A 14,486-nucleotide genomic window follows, 5' to 3' on the forward strand; every position below is an offset into this window, starting at 1 on the left:
ATTAGCCAGAATGCTGCCACCCTTTATTCAAAGCCTTTTACTTTTTAAAAGACAAATGTAGCTTAAATCACCTTCCTTAGCAATTGATGCCATGTCCACCTTGGAAAAACAGACCAAGACTGTATTTGTTATGTTAAGAGCTATTAAATCTCTCTCCCAGTGAGAAAAAGACGGCACTGGAGGCAAGTAGAAGCTTAACTGCATGCTGGGTTCATGGAGGGAGGCCAGCAGTGATGGGAGCAGGGGAAACCTCAGTGCTGGGACAAGGCCTGTCTACTGCTTCTCCACAATTTGGGAGCCACAGTCCTACAGGCATTGGGACTCTGAGAACTGCAAAGATTTAAGGGGCTTGGTACAAAAATATTATTTTGGTCAGAGCAAACACAAGTAAATGTTTCTACCAATACTCTGTGGGTACCATGTTCTTGAGAGACGGCTTCTTGAATTTACGTTATATTGCTTCAGAGGAAGTCCAAGGTAAAAAAAAAACCAAAACAAATTAAAAAATATTAACAAAAAAACCAAACTGTACATTTCAGATTGGAAACTGAAATGGTCTTTGATCAAAATAACATGTTTTGAAATCTGGACCAGAGTTGAATTCCCAGCTTCTCAACCTTTTCAGCTTTCTAGTGCTAAAAGTTTTCTTCAGTCTTGTCTCTAATGGGATATTTTTATGTATGCACAAAATATTTCTTGATCTGAGATCAAGATATGCAAATCTACCCACATCTTAGACCTGTCTTGTCTAGGATCACCAGTTCTCTCTCCTATGAGGGTGTCTAAGGCAGCACCTAAGAGCAAGTTCTTCCTTTTCCCATCTCCTGGATCAGAGTGTGTCTGTTGCTGCTTGCCACAGAGAGTTCCTGGGGCAGCTCTGACAGCTGCACATACCAAAACCTGCTAGCAGGAATATGGGAACTCGCAGCTTACCCAGTGAGTGTCAAGTCCAGGAGGTCCTCTACCATATCTTCCTGTGCAGGCCACACAATGCCTCTCAGCACTTTCTGAGATTATTGTCTGAGATTTAAAAAAAAAAAAAAAAAGACAGTCATAAAGGTCTGGTGGTAAAAGAGCAGGTCAGACTGCTTTAGCAAAGTCCTGCATTCCTGTAATAGCAAGAAATCTGCCAGGTGTGCCCAAACCACCCCTGGGAATGGGTTGTATCTCTGTTATAGAGAAAGGTAAGTGAACCCCAGCAAACCTTGCCTTGGAAGAGAACAGTTTTCTGTCCCAGGACATGGGATCAGACTCACACTGAGCCTGCCAGGAAAACCCCAACACCTTCAAGGAGTTTTTAAAAGCTTTTTCTCATGCCATTTAGCAGCTGCAGTGCCGGAGGAAGCAACACCAGATGTCCAACCAGCCACAGCACAAACTGGAAGTCTTTGCCTTGCCCAATCCCAGCTCTCTGTTCCTCTTCCAAAAATGCATCTTCCCTCTAAAAAGCTGTATTTTGGGACCTTGCCTGGTTGGTGGTGAGTCTTTCAGGTGTCTTCCTGGCTGAAGGTGCTTGCATGCACTTGCACGTGCAGTCGATCCACCTCAGAAGACCACGGGTACCCGCGGCAGACCCTCGTGCGCACCGGCCCCTCATCCTTCCAGTCACTGCTGGACTTGATGGGCTCATTTCCAGCACCAGCTCTGCTTGAAGATGTCACACTGGGGGGCAGTTGGAAGCCTCCTGTTTGACCGCAGCTCCAAACCCAAATGCGGGGCCCCGGCTGGCCCAGGGCACCAGGCAGAGCAGGGACCAAAGGTGGCTTGAGCACCGTTGCCGAGCCCGGCTGGCGGTCTGTGCTGGGAGGCTGAGTCATTATTTTATTAGCATGGCCCACAACTACTTTAATGTGGGCTTAGGCTGCAAAAACAAAAACATACATAAAAGCGTTTGGAATTACTTCATAAAATACTAAATCACGATATTAACCGACTGACCTTTGCTCTATGCAGACCTGCTAATTTTAGCAATTACAGCCAACAACTTGAACATATCAAGTGGGCAACTGTTTAACAATAATGACATCTGCTTGGAAAATCAAATTACGTCTAAACATCTTTAAATCCCCACTAGGGGATACCTGCTTTCTTTTTGCAACTGTTAGTCTCCGTCTAATAGGATTTTAAACTCACAGCCTGCTGCACGCTGTGGTGGCAGCAGCCCCTCTCCCTGGAGTGACAACAACAGGACCGACATCCCATTAAGCAGGGAGTGAGAGTCTCTTCTTGGGCAGTGATGGAAGTGGTTTGGTTTTTGACAGCCTAATCTGATAGACGAGTGCATTAGCTGGATCCCTTTGCTCTCCTGTCCCCCCCGGCAGATACTGCTCCTCTCCACAGCCCCCCAAGGTTACATGTGCTGGACACAGCCAGGGCTGATCTCCACTGGCTGTTTCTCGGGAAGGATCTTGCTACCAAGATGGGCTTTGCACCAATCAGTGCCATCTTTGGAGCAATGGACATGAGATTTCCTCCTACAATGCGCTCAGGCTAGTTTTAGTTTCTGTGTTGACTTCTGTTTCTTCTCTTTTCTCCCTTCTTTCTGTCTCTATCCTCAAGCTATTTAAATCCCTTCTTGCTGCTTCCTGCTTCATGGGTGAAACACTGAGATCTGTTCCTTTCTATAATGGGAACCCCTAAAAGACAACAACTCTGCAGTTGCTTTTGTAGCCATATTTCAGGCCTGTACATTCTTCTTGCCAAGAAAAATGACGTTAGAAGCAAATGGGAGCACTGAGGAAGAGTGAGCACAATAAGACCACCCAACTCTCCAATAAAGCACACCAATGCAGATCAAGACCCTCCACTATAAAGTCAAAGGTCCTTACTCAGCCCTCAGATAGGTTGCTGCAACACCCTGAACTCTGCTGATCTGGCAGCAGCCTCAGCAACATGGTTCCACTCCTGATCACTCAGCACCCTGGGCTGCAAGGCTATTGTCAGATATTTGAATTAAGATACAAGAACAGAATATTTCCGCCCCTTCTCCTCCCTCCCTCTCCCTCCCTCCCCGACCAGTCTGGCACTTTTCTGATGGAGCGTGCAGCAAAATCACAATCACATGTTTGCAGCAGTAGGAGGCCATTGGCATGGAACTGGCTGTGATGTCACTACAAACATTTCCACCCTATCCCATTTCTCCAGAACAGTCTCCGTTTTTATGACCCCATCCTGAGATCTGCAGGAAATCAAATTGTCCTGATTCTATTTTGAGCGCTGGTGTCATGGCATCAATATATAACGATGTGGTGTCAAGCCGGAGAGGCCCGAGCGCTGTGTCGTGGTGTCACAGCCGGTTTGCTTTGTGCAGCTCCACGGACTGGATCGCAGCCCTGCGGATGCCACGCTTGCCGTGCTGGGAACGCTCAGGACACAAATGCTGTGCGAAGGGGATGAGCTGCGGGGGCAGGACGCAGGGCAGGTCTGGCTTTCATCCATCAGCAGCTCCCACACCCCGCTGGATGTTACCAACTGGGGCACAATGGTAGCAGGGGGCAGAGCAAGCGCACAGGCACGCAATGTGCGGTTCCTACACCAAGGCACACTGGGTGCCAACCACTCTGGGGAGAGAAGAGCATGGTTGCAAGGCACTCATGAAGGGCAAGGGGCGATGCAAGGAAGAGAGAGATTTGGGGACAGACAGACACTGCCAAGGTGCCTGGGACAAGAAATCAAATGGTAATCTGAGCAAAACAGGGAGAAGCAGTAACCAGCAGATATAAAAGCTTGTCTAAACTACAATTACCATCTACACAGAATGAGCCATGGGTCAAACTCCCCTGACTAGCGATCTGAGACTCAGACAGGGGTCTAGATCCCACTGTGCTCATGAAGCACTTCTCTGATGCTTTCCACCAACACATGAACCCCTGCAGACTGAAGATCTCCCTGTGTCTCACAGGGAAGAATTGGGCCCTGAGATATCTCTTGCCAATTAAGCTCCAATGGCTACCTGATTCATCTCCTGCACTGAAATCTTATCTTCTCCTCAAAGAACATCAGATCTAACACACAGCAGACACAAAACACTCCTGAACTGAGATCTCCAACAGAAGCAACAACATCTGCAGCAAAATTTTATCTATTGGACAGAGAGCTTATCCTGGAAGAACTTAAGACAGCTTGCAGAGTCTCCTGGAGCAGAGCAGGAAAAAGCACCAGTTTGACTAAAAAAAGCAGTGGGAGAGACATGGTGGTGGCCTAGAGCTCCTAGAGAGCAAGAGAATATGGACTGCTTCTCAGAAAGTATAGTGGGAACTCCTCTATTATTTTTTTTTTAATGTAAGGGACAGGATAACTCCGTATCTTTAAAGTTTTTACAGAAGGGTGCAGGTTTGAATCTTACATTAAGAAAAAAGCTCCTCCAGGAAAAGCATTTTTATCAAGCTGTGTTACAAAAAGTTAGATCCTCTTTGCAAAGGCAGAAGAGGGCCTAGTGATGGAATTTGAGTATCTCAAGGCTGACATGAAGCGTACCAAGTGCTCATATGTGCTTGCTCTCCACAGTACCAGAAAGTACCATGCTACAGCCCAAGACAAGAAGGGGTACTAACCACCCTTGAGGCACTTTGTTTCTGATTTTGCTCTCAAGCACGTGGTGTGATTCTTGGGGTGCCCTGCACAGAGCCAGGAGTTGGACTCAATGATCCTGACGGGTCCCTTCCAACTCAGCATATTCTATGATCGTGTGATTCTATGGTAAAACTCCATCATCTCATTTGAACCTCACCGAGACCGAATGTGACTCCTTATTTGCCTTTAGCCACAACTGCTAAACCCACTGCATCCAAAGGAGACAATGCTGAGACCAGACAACCGCTTTCTAACCTGCTGTATGTGGAAGGTTAGTAATTGGAGATAGCCGTCCAGCAGCCTCGCAGCCCGAGACAACGCGTCAGTTCCCATGAAATTGCTGGGTCATTAGTCATCTCCTCGCTGCAGCTTTTATTTTCAAGCCCTTCTTTATCTTTGGCTATGATTAACACTCAATTGCGTTCACCTTTGGTCACCCTCCAAAAAGCACCAGGCAAAGGAGCTCATGGGACTTGAATACCACCCACTTCTGATGCATTCAAGAAAGTTCTTTACTGTTTGACTTCAGTATCTGCTCTCCCATCTTCCATGGGGCTATGCCCTGTAACTCTCTCTTCGTGGCTGGCAGAACTTTGCGCCCTTCCTTCCCCAGGCTCAGACCTCCCTGGTGCCACTGTAGGCAGCTCCTCACTTTCCCATGCCCTTGATCACTCAGCATCTTGGCTCAGAGATGCCATCCACCCTTTCCAGCTCCTCCACTTCCTCACTTTACCCTGAATTCCTCTCACCTCCCTCCAAAGCATTCCAGGAGCTGCTTTCTTGCCTTCCTCCTACTGCTTGCAAATGCTTTCCTTACCACTTTGGACACTGCATCCCTGTAAATAAATAGTTGCTTGAACTGCTCAGCTAAGAACCTGGCCTCTTCCCACTATCCATGGCATGAGGAAAACCCTCAATGGTGTTTAAGCAGCTGCAGAATGAGGCCCAGCAGCACCAAGTGACTTGGCAAGCAGTGACATCAGTGTTACAGAGACGCACGTTCCAGCGTGGTCAGAGTGAGGAGCCCATGTGGGGTTATAACATTTTCTTAATCTTATTTTTTTGTTTTATTATTCCCTCTCTTGTGGTTCCTCCTGCTCCCGGAACGAACAGGGGTTTTTATTGCTGGGGTTAAAAAACACGAATTTGCATTACATCCTGGCTCCCGCTGTAATACTTCAGTCTTGTTTCTCTCTCGTCCCCTCTCCAGAACAACTGATGCTATCACAGCCTGATTTAATTTCAAAGACGGATTGTGATTTGGCAGTCGGGGGAAAAAAAAAAAAAGCCAAGTTAATCAAAAGTCACCATCTGCTGCGTTGCCATGGGGATATTCCTCCCCAATAAATGTGCTCTTTGCCAAAATCACAGATAACAGCACTATAAAGGGTGGGAGGTGGAGGGGGGGAATCAAAGAAAGAAGTTCCGACACTAGGGGGGAAAAAAGGAAAGAGAGAAACAAGAGGCAGAAAAGAAGTGGGAGAGAAAGGAGCATGGACTGCTGAGAAAAAATGACAAATGGACCAACTAGGGACAAGAAGGAAAACGGAGAGACTAACAAGCAGCTGAGGATGACAAAGTGATGGACGGAGACAGACAACTGGAAAGGAGGAAAGACGAGAGACACCTCGAGACACTCTGCTGCATAATATACCAAAACAAAACGAGGAGAGATAAGAGAATTGCCCTCAAAGCCTTGTCTCTGGGGAGGGAGAGAAAACTGAAGCATCAGTGAGAATTCTTAGGGATGTTGGTTGGAGCTCAGGAAGAGATCTTACCACTATTCACATCACAGTTACCAAAAATAAATCCCTGGGTGAGACGAATGCTAGCATGTGGGAATGACCAGGGTCAGATTCCTGGTGTTTCAGCAGCCCGGATACTGTCAGGGCCCCTTGGAAAGGTTTGTCATGCTGCAACACAGCACCAGGACCTGGTGGGATAAAATACAAATTATCTGGAATGAAGCATCTTGAGATGTCAGTGGGACAAGGGCTGGTCACTCAACAGACGCTGTTGCTTTTTATTTCCCCTTGTGATACTGGCAATTCAGTATATGGAATATAAGGGCAAGGAGTGCATCTGTGCAGGGGGTCATTGCTGTCCCCAGTGCTCAGAGGGGACTGGCCAGGCTCCCACAGCACTGTGCACCCCAGGCACAGGCACTGGGCTAGGCAGTTGCCCAAAGAGAAATGAGGTCCCCTAACATGAAATGAGTAAAAGCTGTCAAATTTTAGGTCACAATGTGCTGGCTGCCCCCTGACCCTGCTTAGAGTGTGCTTGTGTGTGTTGAGTGCCCCTATTAACCCCCAGCAGCTAACGGAGATATGGGAGGCAGCCTGCACTCCTCCCCAACCCTAGTGGGAGCTAAGAAAAGGGGTCACCTAGCACCCAGGCTAGTAGGATGGGATAAATTATTCACAGCAGAGGCACCACCAGCCTTTTTCTTCCTCCTTCCCTGTTGGAGAATAATCCTAGAATAGATCACAGGTTGTATGAATTCTTCACTTAAAAAATAAGTGTATGAATTCTGCATGAACTTGTTTTGCAATTCAATACTAGCACTGATAAGAAATGGTCGCTGCACAATGACTGGAGGAGCACAACACCATGTTGCCCATATCCAACAGTCAAAAACTTTGAATCAGCTCTTCTCTTTTCCTTTTGCTTCCACCTCCTCCCCACATCAAGAGCTGCTGGAAAAATCACAAATCTCAAAACACAGCATTGGATGTTTTTTCCGTATAATCATTTCAGAGCACTGGGGTCACAATTCCATCCTTCTCTGCTCAACTGCATAAATGTTTTGTTTTGAAGGAAAGCTAAAGAGCTTCCCATCACACGATTCTAGGGTGTAGAAGAATACACTAGCATATGTCCAATGAGAGCATTAATGCCAGTTGAACCCATGTACATGGAAAGAGTGAATTAATTTCAAAATTAGAATGGGAGCTATTGAATAATATTTTTCAGAGTATCTTTAGTGAAGACTGAAGGCTTTGGATTCTCCAAGTTCAAATGGCCTGACCTGTGCAAATGGAGCCAGATGGGCTGTCAGAACAGCAGAGTTTCTGTACTCCACATCCCATCCTTCCCCCATAATACTACCTCAAGACTTCCAAAACACCTCTCCCAAGCCAGGCAACACCTAGGGAAGCAGAGATGGCCATGGAAGTAATGGGGCTCTTCCAGACTCAGCATCCTCTCTCTGTTGGCACAATGGAACTCATTCTTGGCTGGAGCTGAGAAAAAGTCCAACAGATCATCTAAAATCCTCTTTATCCTCTGGAGATGCAGGATGCTGCCTTTAGGGAGCCCCTTGGGGCTTCTCTGTCCTGCCTCCCCCTTTCCTCTACTGTTACAACATAGTACAGTGTGGGAGGGATGGTAGCTCCAGCAAGGGAGCTTTTGTCCAAGGGACAAAAAAGGGGAAACAACACAGATTTTTTTTAAAATTAGAGGATTTTGTTAAACAAAATCTTTTCCTATGCAGTCAGCCTATTCCTACTACCACTTTTCTCCCCTCCTTCCTCTCCAATTAAACAGCAAATTATACTTATCAAAGAAAAGAAGGTAAAGAGAAATTTGAAAGGCTGGGAGAAACCTTTAATTATTAGTATAGTGGCATGAAAAGCTGTTGAGCCCCTTAGAAACATACATGGCCAATTATCAAAAAATATAAGAGATGCAGAAAGAAAGGTTTGTCTAATAAGTATGAATCGCAGGGCCATTTAGAACATCAGTGTTAAAGCATTAGAGTTAAATGGAAAAGTAAAAAGGGGCTGATGGTTTTAACTATTTCACAGGAGGACAAGAGGTTGATACTGATAAGACAAGCAGTATAGTGAAGTTAATTATCTGCGGCCCTTGGTGCACAAAGCTTTTTGAGCTGGTGATTAATAGAGATAAACCATTCAAACTTCACATTTCTAAGGTGAATGAAGATGGCAGAGGAACTGCACAGCCCCAGCATACTAACAGCATCCTAACGACTCTGACAGCAACGGGCCTGGCTGCTGCAGAGGGCCCTGTGTGGGTTTATCACACCTGATCTGCTTCCCCTCCTCTACTGGCAGGGAGGTTTGGGAGGTTTGGAGAAGGGGTGGCCAAACATCCCCAGAACTTCTGGGTGTTTGCTTCATCAGAGATGGCTGGGGCAGCTTCCCTTTAACTAATGAAAATCATCTTTATAAAATGCTCCAGCATTACCTTTCCGAGAGCAAGGTAGTCTCAGGAATGCTTATACACAAATATTTAAAGCCATACTGATCCTTGCACTGCATTAGCTGTTTGTCCCAGGCCTGCTTGATGTTGGGTACGTGCAGAGTACCTCTCCTTCAGCCTCATCCCACCTCACAGCTCAGGTATTGCAACCTCCCGGACCAGGGGTCGGAGGAGCAGACAGGAGTTAGAAATGCTTGAAGGACACATGTCCTAGACAGGAATTCTGCAGGGTACCTGCATGGAGGATGGGAATAAATTAGGTGGTCTGGCACTTCGGTGAGAACCGGGAAACAAAGATGTGAATGCAGGGCTGACAGCCCTTGGTCTTTCTGACACAGATAAATCAAACACCATGAGGTTTATCATGCTTGAGTCTGGTAGATAAGACCTAAAAAATGGAGAGCCTGGATGGACAATCAAGAAAGACAGATCCCCATCTTACAAGATTTCCAGCTGCATCTCCAGACCAAAGCAATTTAGACACGCTCATGTAACAGTTCTGACCTGGAAACTCTGGGATTTGGGTCAGACATTTCTTCAAATCTCCTGGAACTGAAAAACTCCCAGGAGATTTCCGATACTTCCTGCTGTACCCCCCTAGATGCTGCAAAGACCTGTTTTCTTCTTCTGATGTTTCCGTGTTTCTACCTAGAGCCCAGTTAGAACAATGAAGTTCAGAGACAGCAGCAGAAATTAATCAGGAAAAATAGACTCCATTTCTAAGCTTCACAAACTACTTGGTGCGTAGGTTTGCAGTTCAGTTTGAATTCTAGGATGACTTTGGGGTTGGCTGTTATTTTCTCCGGAGTGGTTGGTTGGCTGTTACTTGCTCCAAAGTGGTTCCCTTGTCCTTGATAAGTTTGGAAAGGCATCTAAACTTCAGCATCTGCAAACAAAAGAATCTTATATTTTTGGCCAAACTAAATTGAATAAATTTTGTGTTTGTTAATTGCATCCAGGCCAACCTTGTGCAGGGCCAAGTTTCAGCCCAGTGGGATTTGCACATGGCCTGGATACAAGCTATTGTAAATGGGGATCCCTGAAGGAAAAGCTGACAGATGGTGATTCTAAAAATGTTTGTCAGAGCCAGCCTTTGTGACACAGAAAACCCATAGCCAAGGGGGTCCCTGAGTTGGAGAGATGATTCTGAAATATATGGAAGGGCAGGGGAGTTTTTTGGTCCTGGAGAAGTTTGACTGGGCCTCTTCTTGTTGCCTGCCAAACCCATTTCCGTTAGAACCCCTCTCTCTAAGTTCTGGTTATTTGGATAAAATGGAAATTGGATCAATGCTGCACCTGGTTTTCCAGCTACATATTCCAAACCCACTCTGATTTCCATGCTATAAAATAAGACCAGGATGGACATATTTTATCCAAGCTGCATGGAAACTCTCCTCACTCAGTCCCACAAGCAGGGTCACAGTCAGGCTTTGCCTCAGCATTTTGGTGATGGGATTAACACTAAAATTCATCAGTCTATCTCCCTACTAGTACCACTTTTCTTCTAATTAAATGGCTGCATTAAAAGTCTGGACCAGGAAAGGTCCCATCCAGCACACATAAGCAATGCACAAGCTAAAATTTCTCCTCCTGATTTTCTGGTCAAGCACTGCAGATACAAAAGTTTCCAAGCAAGGAAGATAACATCCAGAAGTGAATTTACAAGTTGGCCCCATTCATAACAGCAGCATCCCAAGACACCAACAGCTTTCCCAAAGTGCTCTGCAGCAAACATTAAGCTTTTGCAGTTAAGATTCACTCTTGGAAATTACAGGTCTCTCCCTTCCCTTGCTCATCCTCATCAGTTTCAAGTTTCAGTGGCTGAAACAAATGGGTTTCAGTAGCTCGGTGCAAGGCGGTGGGAGAGGAGTTCAAACAGAATAATGTGCTGTGAAGCCTTTTCTGCCCAATAATTCCCCAAATGGCAAGGTGGGAAGCTGGAGCGTACCTGGACCAAGGAGCCCAGCTTCACAAACAGCCTGGTCACCTGGGGGAGAGGGGAGCTGGCTCCAGGGTGGCAGCACTGGCTCCAGGGGAGGTTACGAGGCCCTTGCAATCAAGTTCAAATTACATATCAGACACACGCTCCCACAAACAGACTCCAGACACCAGCTGCTTATTTTTAGACTGGAAAAGCCTTTTCTGACTGACACAGGTGGTGAGGCTGGAGCAGGCAGAGCATCCGCAGGGCCAGCAGCCCCCACATCTGGCCATCCCCGAAGGGGCAGCACCAACAACCCTCTGTCAGCCCTTTCCCCTTTCACGGTGGAAAAGTATGAGAGATATTTTCTGTACTGCAGCAGAGGGGGCCATGAGAAGGTCTCCTAACACCCTTGCACGGGGTGTGCACAGCCCCAGCATGCCTTGCCCACTGTGGTGACCAGCCTCGTTTGCCCTCTGCTGAGTGCACCAGTCCCGATGTTCAGCAACACTCATTCAGAAACATAAAGGAAACAATACAGAGTCTCGGGAATTGCTTGTGCTTCCAACTAATAAACCCCCAGCTTTTCTGCATTGCATTCCTCATCACTGTAGTTGTAACCAAACTAATACACAAGTCTTGACATCCTGCTAGCTCCTTCAGCAACTGGACAAATCATTTGGATCAAATTATTCATTTAATGAATTTTGCTTTCTCCCTATGAACAGCAAGTAAAGTTTGGGATACGTTTTTTTTTTTATTTTCTGCAACTAATTTTCATCACTTGCATCACTCCTTACAGCACTTGTCATCAGAAAACTGAAATTTAAATCCTTCATCTGGCTCCAAGTGAACATACCTCTCACATGCTTGTTTATACCCATTTAGGTGGTCAAAAAGTTTAGAAAAACATATTGAAAAGAGTGTAAAGCTGCCCCTCACCCCTCAGCATTCTCTACCATTAGCTTATTTTATCTGTTGCCAGTTGTATTCATATACATGTATATGTATGTGTATGCCAGGATATTAATGGAAAGTCAATATAAAGAGGAAACAGGCAGAGCAAATACATTTACCATAACTTCATGTCAAATAACTGCTCTATGAAAATGTTCTTTCTCTTACATCTCTGCAGTTATAGATCAAAAATGCAAGAAACAAGAACTTATCTAAGAGATACCCTTTACAGGGATGAAAAAGCAAAGTTCACAAAGCAAAGTTCACAAAATATTTCAGACATGAAGATAAACATATTCAGAAAAAAAAAGAAAAGAGAAATGGGCCATTCAAATCTCTAAGTTTAAACAAGAGACGGCATTAAACAAGAAAACCAATCTTTCCTTCCCAGGGGAACTCACCTTTTTGAACTCTGACTGCAGCGTGAGGCTCTGCACAGTCCTTTGGCTCCTGCCATCTTACAAGATCCTAGAAAAGAGCATATTTTTCTAAAAATCAGTATGAATTCACTGGGGGTAAGGAGGTGTTTCTCTAGTAAAAAAAAAAAAAAAAAAGGAGGGCTGCTTCTAGAAGCTTAAATTTTATTTAATCATCTTTCTGCACAGGACATATCTTCCAGAGAGTTTTACAAGGAGGGCTCGAGATGTGCGGAGCCCTGCAGTGACAGTCACTGCTGTGCTTGGGCTGCACATGTTTGGGGTTTGTGCCCACATAGCAGGGGCTCAGCAGGGGAGAGGGTGTAGCAGCAGCTTTCACGTGGCTGGCATAGTGAGGATGTGGGACCTTGAAGGAGCTCAGCTCCACTAGGAGCAGAGTTGTTTTTGCAGAGGTATTGAAAAAAATGCCTAAAAATTTGGGACACGTATCCAGGCCAGGGCTTTTTTTTTTTTTTTTTTTTTTTTTTTGAGCAAGAATAATCCAGTGCTGGGATTTTGGCAAAACAGTAGTGGAAGAGCATAAGGAGAGCCAAGCTAAGTGTCCATCATATCTATTCTGTCCCAAATACCAATGAGATTTTTATCAAGGGTAACACAAGCCCTCCAAAAAAATCCAGTGTGGCAAGTTTGCTACCATCTGCCTGAGTGCCTGGTTATGCCCTTCAGGCAGGACACAGCTCCTGAACCAACTCTTACCTCAGCTATCATTTTTTTGTGGGCTTGACTCGATCACACTATTGCAAAGGTCATTTATTAGTTCTTCTTCCTGTGTTACACCTCCTGCCCCAAGTCTTTGCTCTGTTGTGGCTGGTGGCACTCCCAAGGCAATCATGAAAAATATCCCAGTTGCTTGTGCTGTCCCATTATGGGAAGGTCTTGTTCTTCCATGGCTGCGCCTGGGGAGGAAATGATATAACACAGTGGTGATGTCCCAGTGAAGATAAAGTGTTGCTCAAAGTAAAACCAGGCTGCTTCATGTTTCTGCTATGTATCTCCCCTGCCAGCCATTTGTCAGGAATTTATGCAAGGTCTTTAGTCACCGTTGACTCACCTTCTCTTCTTTGCTTTTGATCATTCTTCTTATAGCATAGGAGAGGTGAAGCTCTGCTCACAGCTTGAGCAAGATTGGTTAGGAAAGCAAATGTTTGGAAAACACTGGATGCATCTTCTTCCTGCAAGCCATAGCTCACACATCCTCCTTACTGGGACTGCAGATGTGTAGGATAGTCTTCATCCCCCCTCTCCCATCTCATTTTTCTAACGACTCATTTATGGCAGTGCAACAGGGGCTTTCCAGTTTTTCAAAGCAGAATACTCCTGAAGTACTAAGGCAGTCTGGAGAAACCCTCCCTAAGCATGTGTTTGTTATGATAAAAGCCCTTATTTCAAAGAAAGGACCTGGGCACCCAAAGGGCAGGTTTTGAGCACCCTGACTCAGCCAATGAGCAGTGTGGTTTCCCAGTACCCTTCAGGATGAAAGGCTTTCAGAGAACAATTCATAGATGCTTTTGGAAGTTATGGAATGCTGTAAATTAGCTAAGACAAGACATGCAAAAAGCCTATTCCATCATGAAGTCTCTGTTATGGAGTCTTTTTTCTGAGTTGTATTTTAGTGCAACTGCTGATGATAACTCACTATAAAGCCCTAGTAAATTTGCTGAGTGGCATATTTTATTTTACATAGGAACCATGTAGCCATATGCTCAACTCCACTTCGTTCTTGCATAAGTAAAGTTAGGCACGTACTTGGCATCTCCAGACTCTGGGTCTGAATTCAGACATGACAAAATACAAATGTGCCTGTAACTGCACAAATGGGTAAGTGGCTGCTGGAAAAAAAGGAAGGTGGACATCAAACAGATTATATAGCAAATGCTGAGAGATAACCTGGTGAATTTTTTCATACAAAAAAAAAGAAAAAAAAGTCACAGCTTACTGGGACATTTTAATACATAGAACAAAGTTTAAGAAGGGGTGAACTTCAAAAGAGCAACTCTAATGTTTTTCTGGCAGAGGTGAGTGACCATTATTTGGGGTAAGTTGTGAAACACACAGACTGGAAAGATGTGGATCACAGCATGAATGGGCTTCAAGTTAATGGTGGTTTTCAGGTTGTAATAGAGATTCACTTAACCACTATTTGGGAGGGATATAATGGGATCACCTCAAATTGCAATGATTAACTGCTTGATTATTTCCAAAGCACCTAAAGACAAATTTTTTTTTTGCTCCAGGTCTTCATTTTCTGTAATGAAGTTAGAATGATCAGATTTCTTCTGCTTCGCAATACTGTTTCCATTGCTAAAACTCAAAGTATTTGTTCAGGCTATAATAAAGTTAGTTTAGTTCTTGCTTCAACACCATGAACTTGCATA

This window comes from Pipra filicauda, unplaced genomic scaffold (genome assembly GCF_003945595.2).
Source record: "Pipra filicauda isolate LSUMZ 115617 unplaced genomic scaffold, ASM394559v2 scaffold165_size2600900_pilon, whole genome shotgun sequence".
Taxonomy (NCBI): domain Eukaryota; kingdom Metazoa; phylum Chordata; class Aves; order Passeriformes; family Pipridae; genus Pipra; species Pipra filicauda.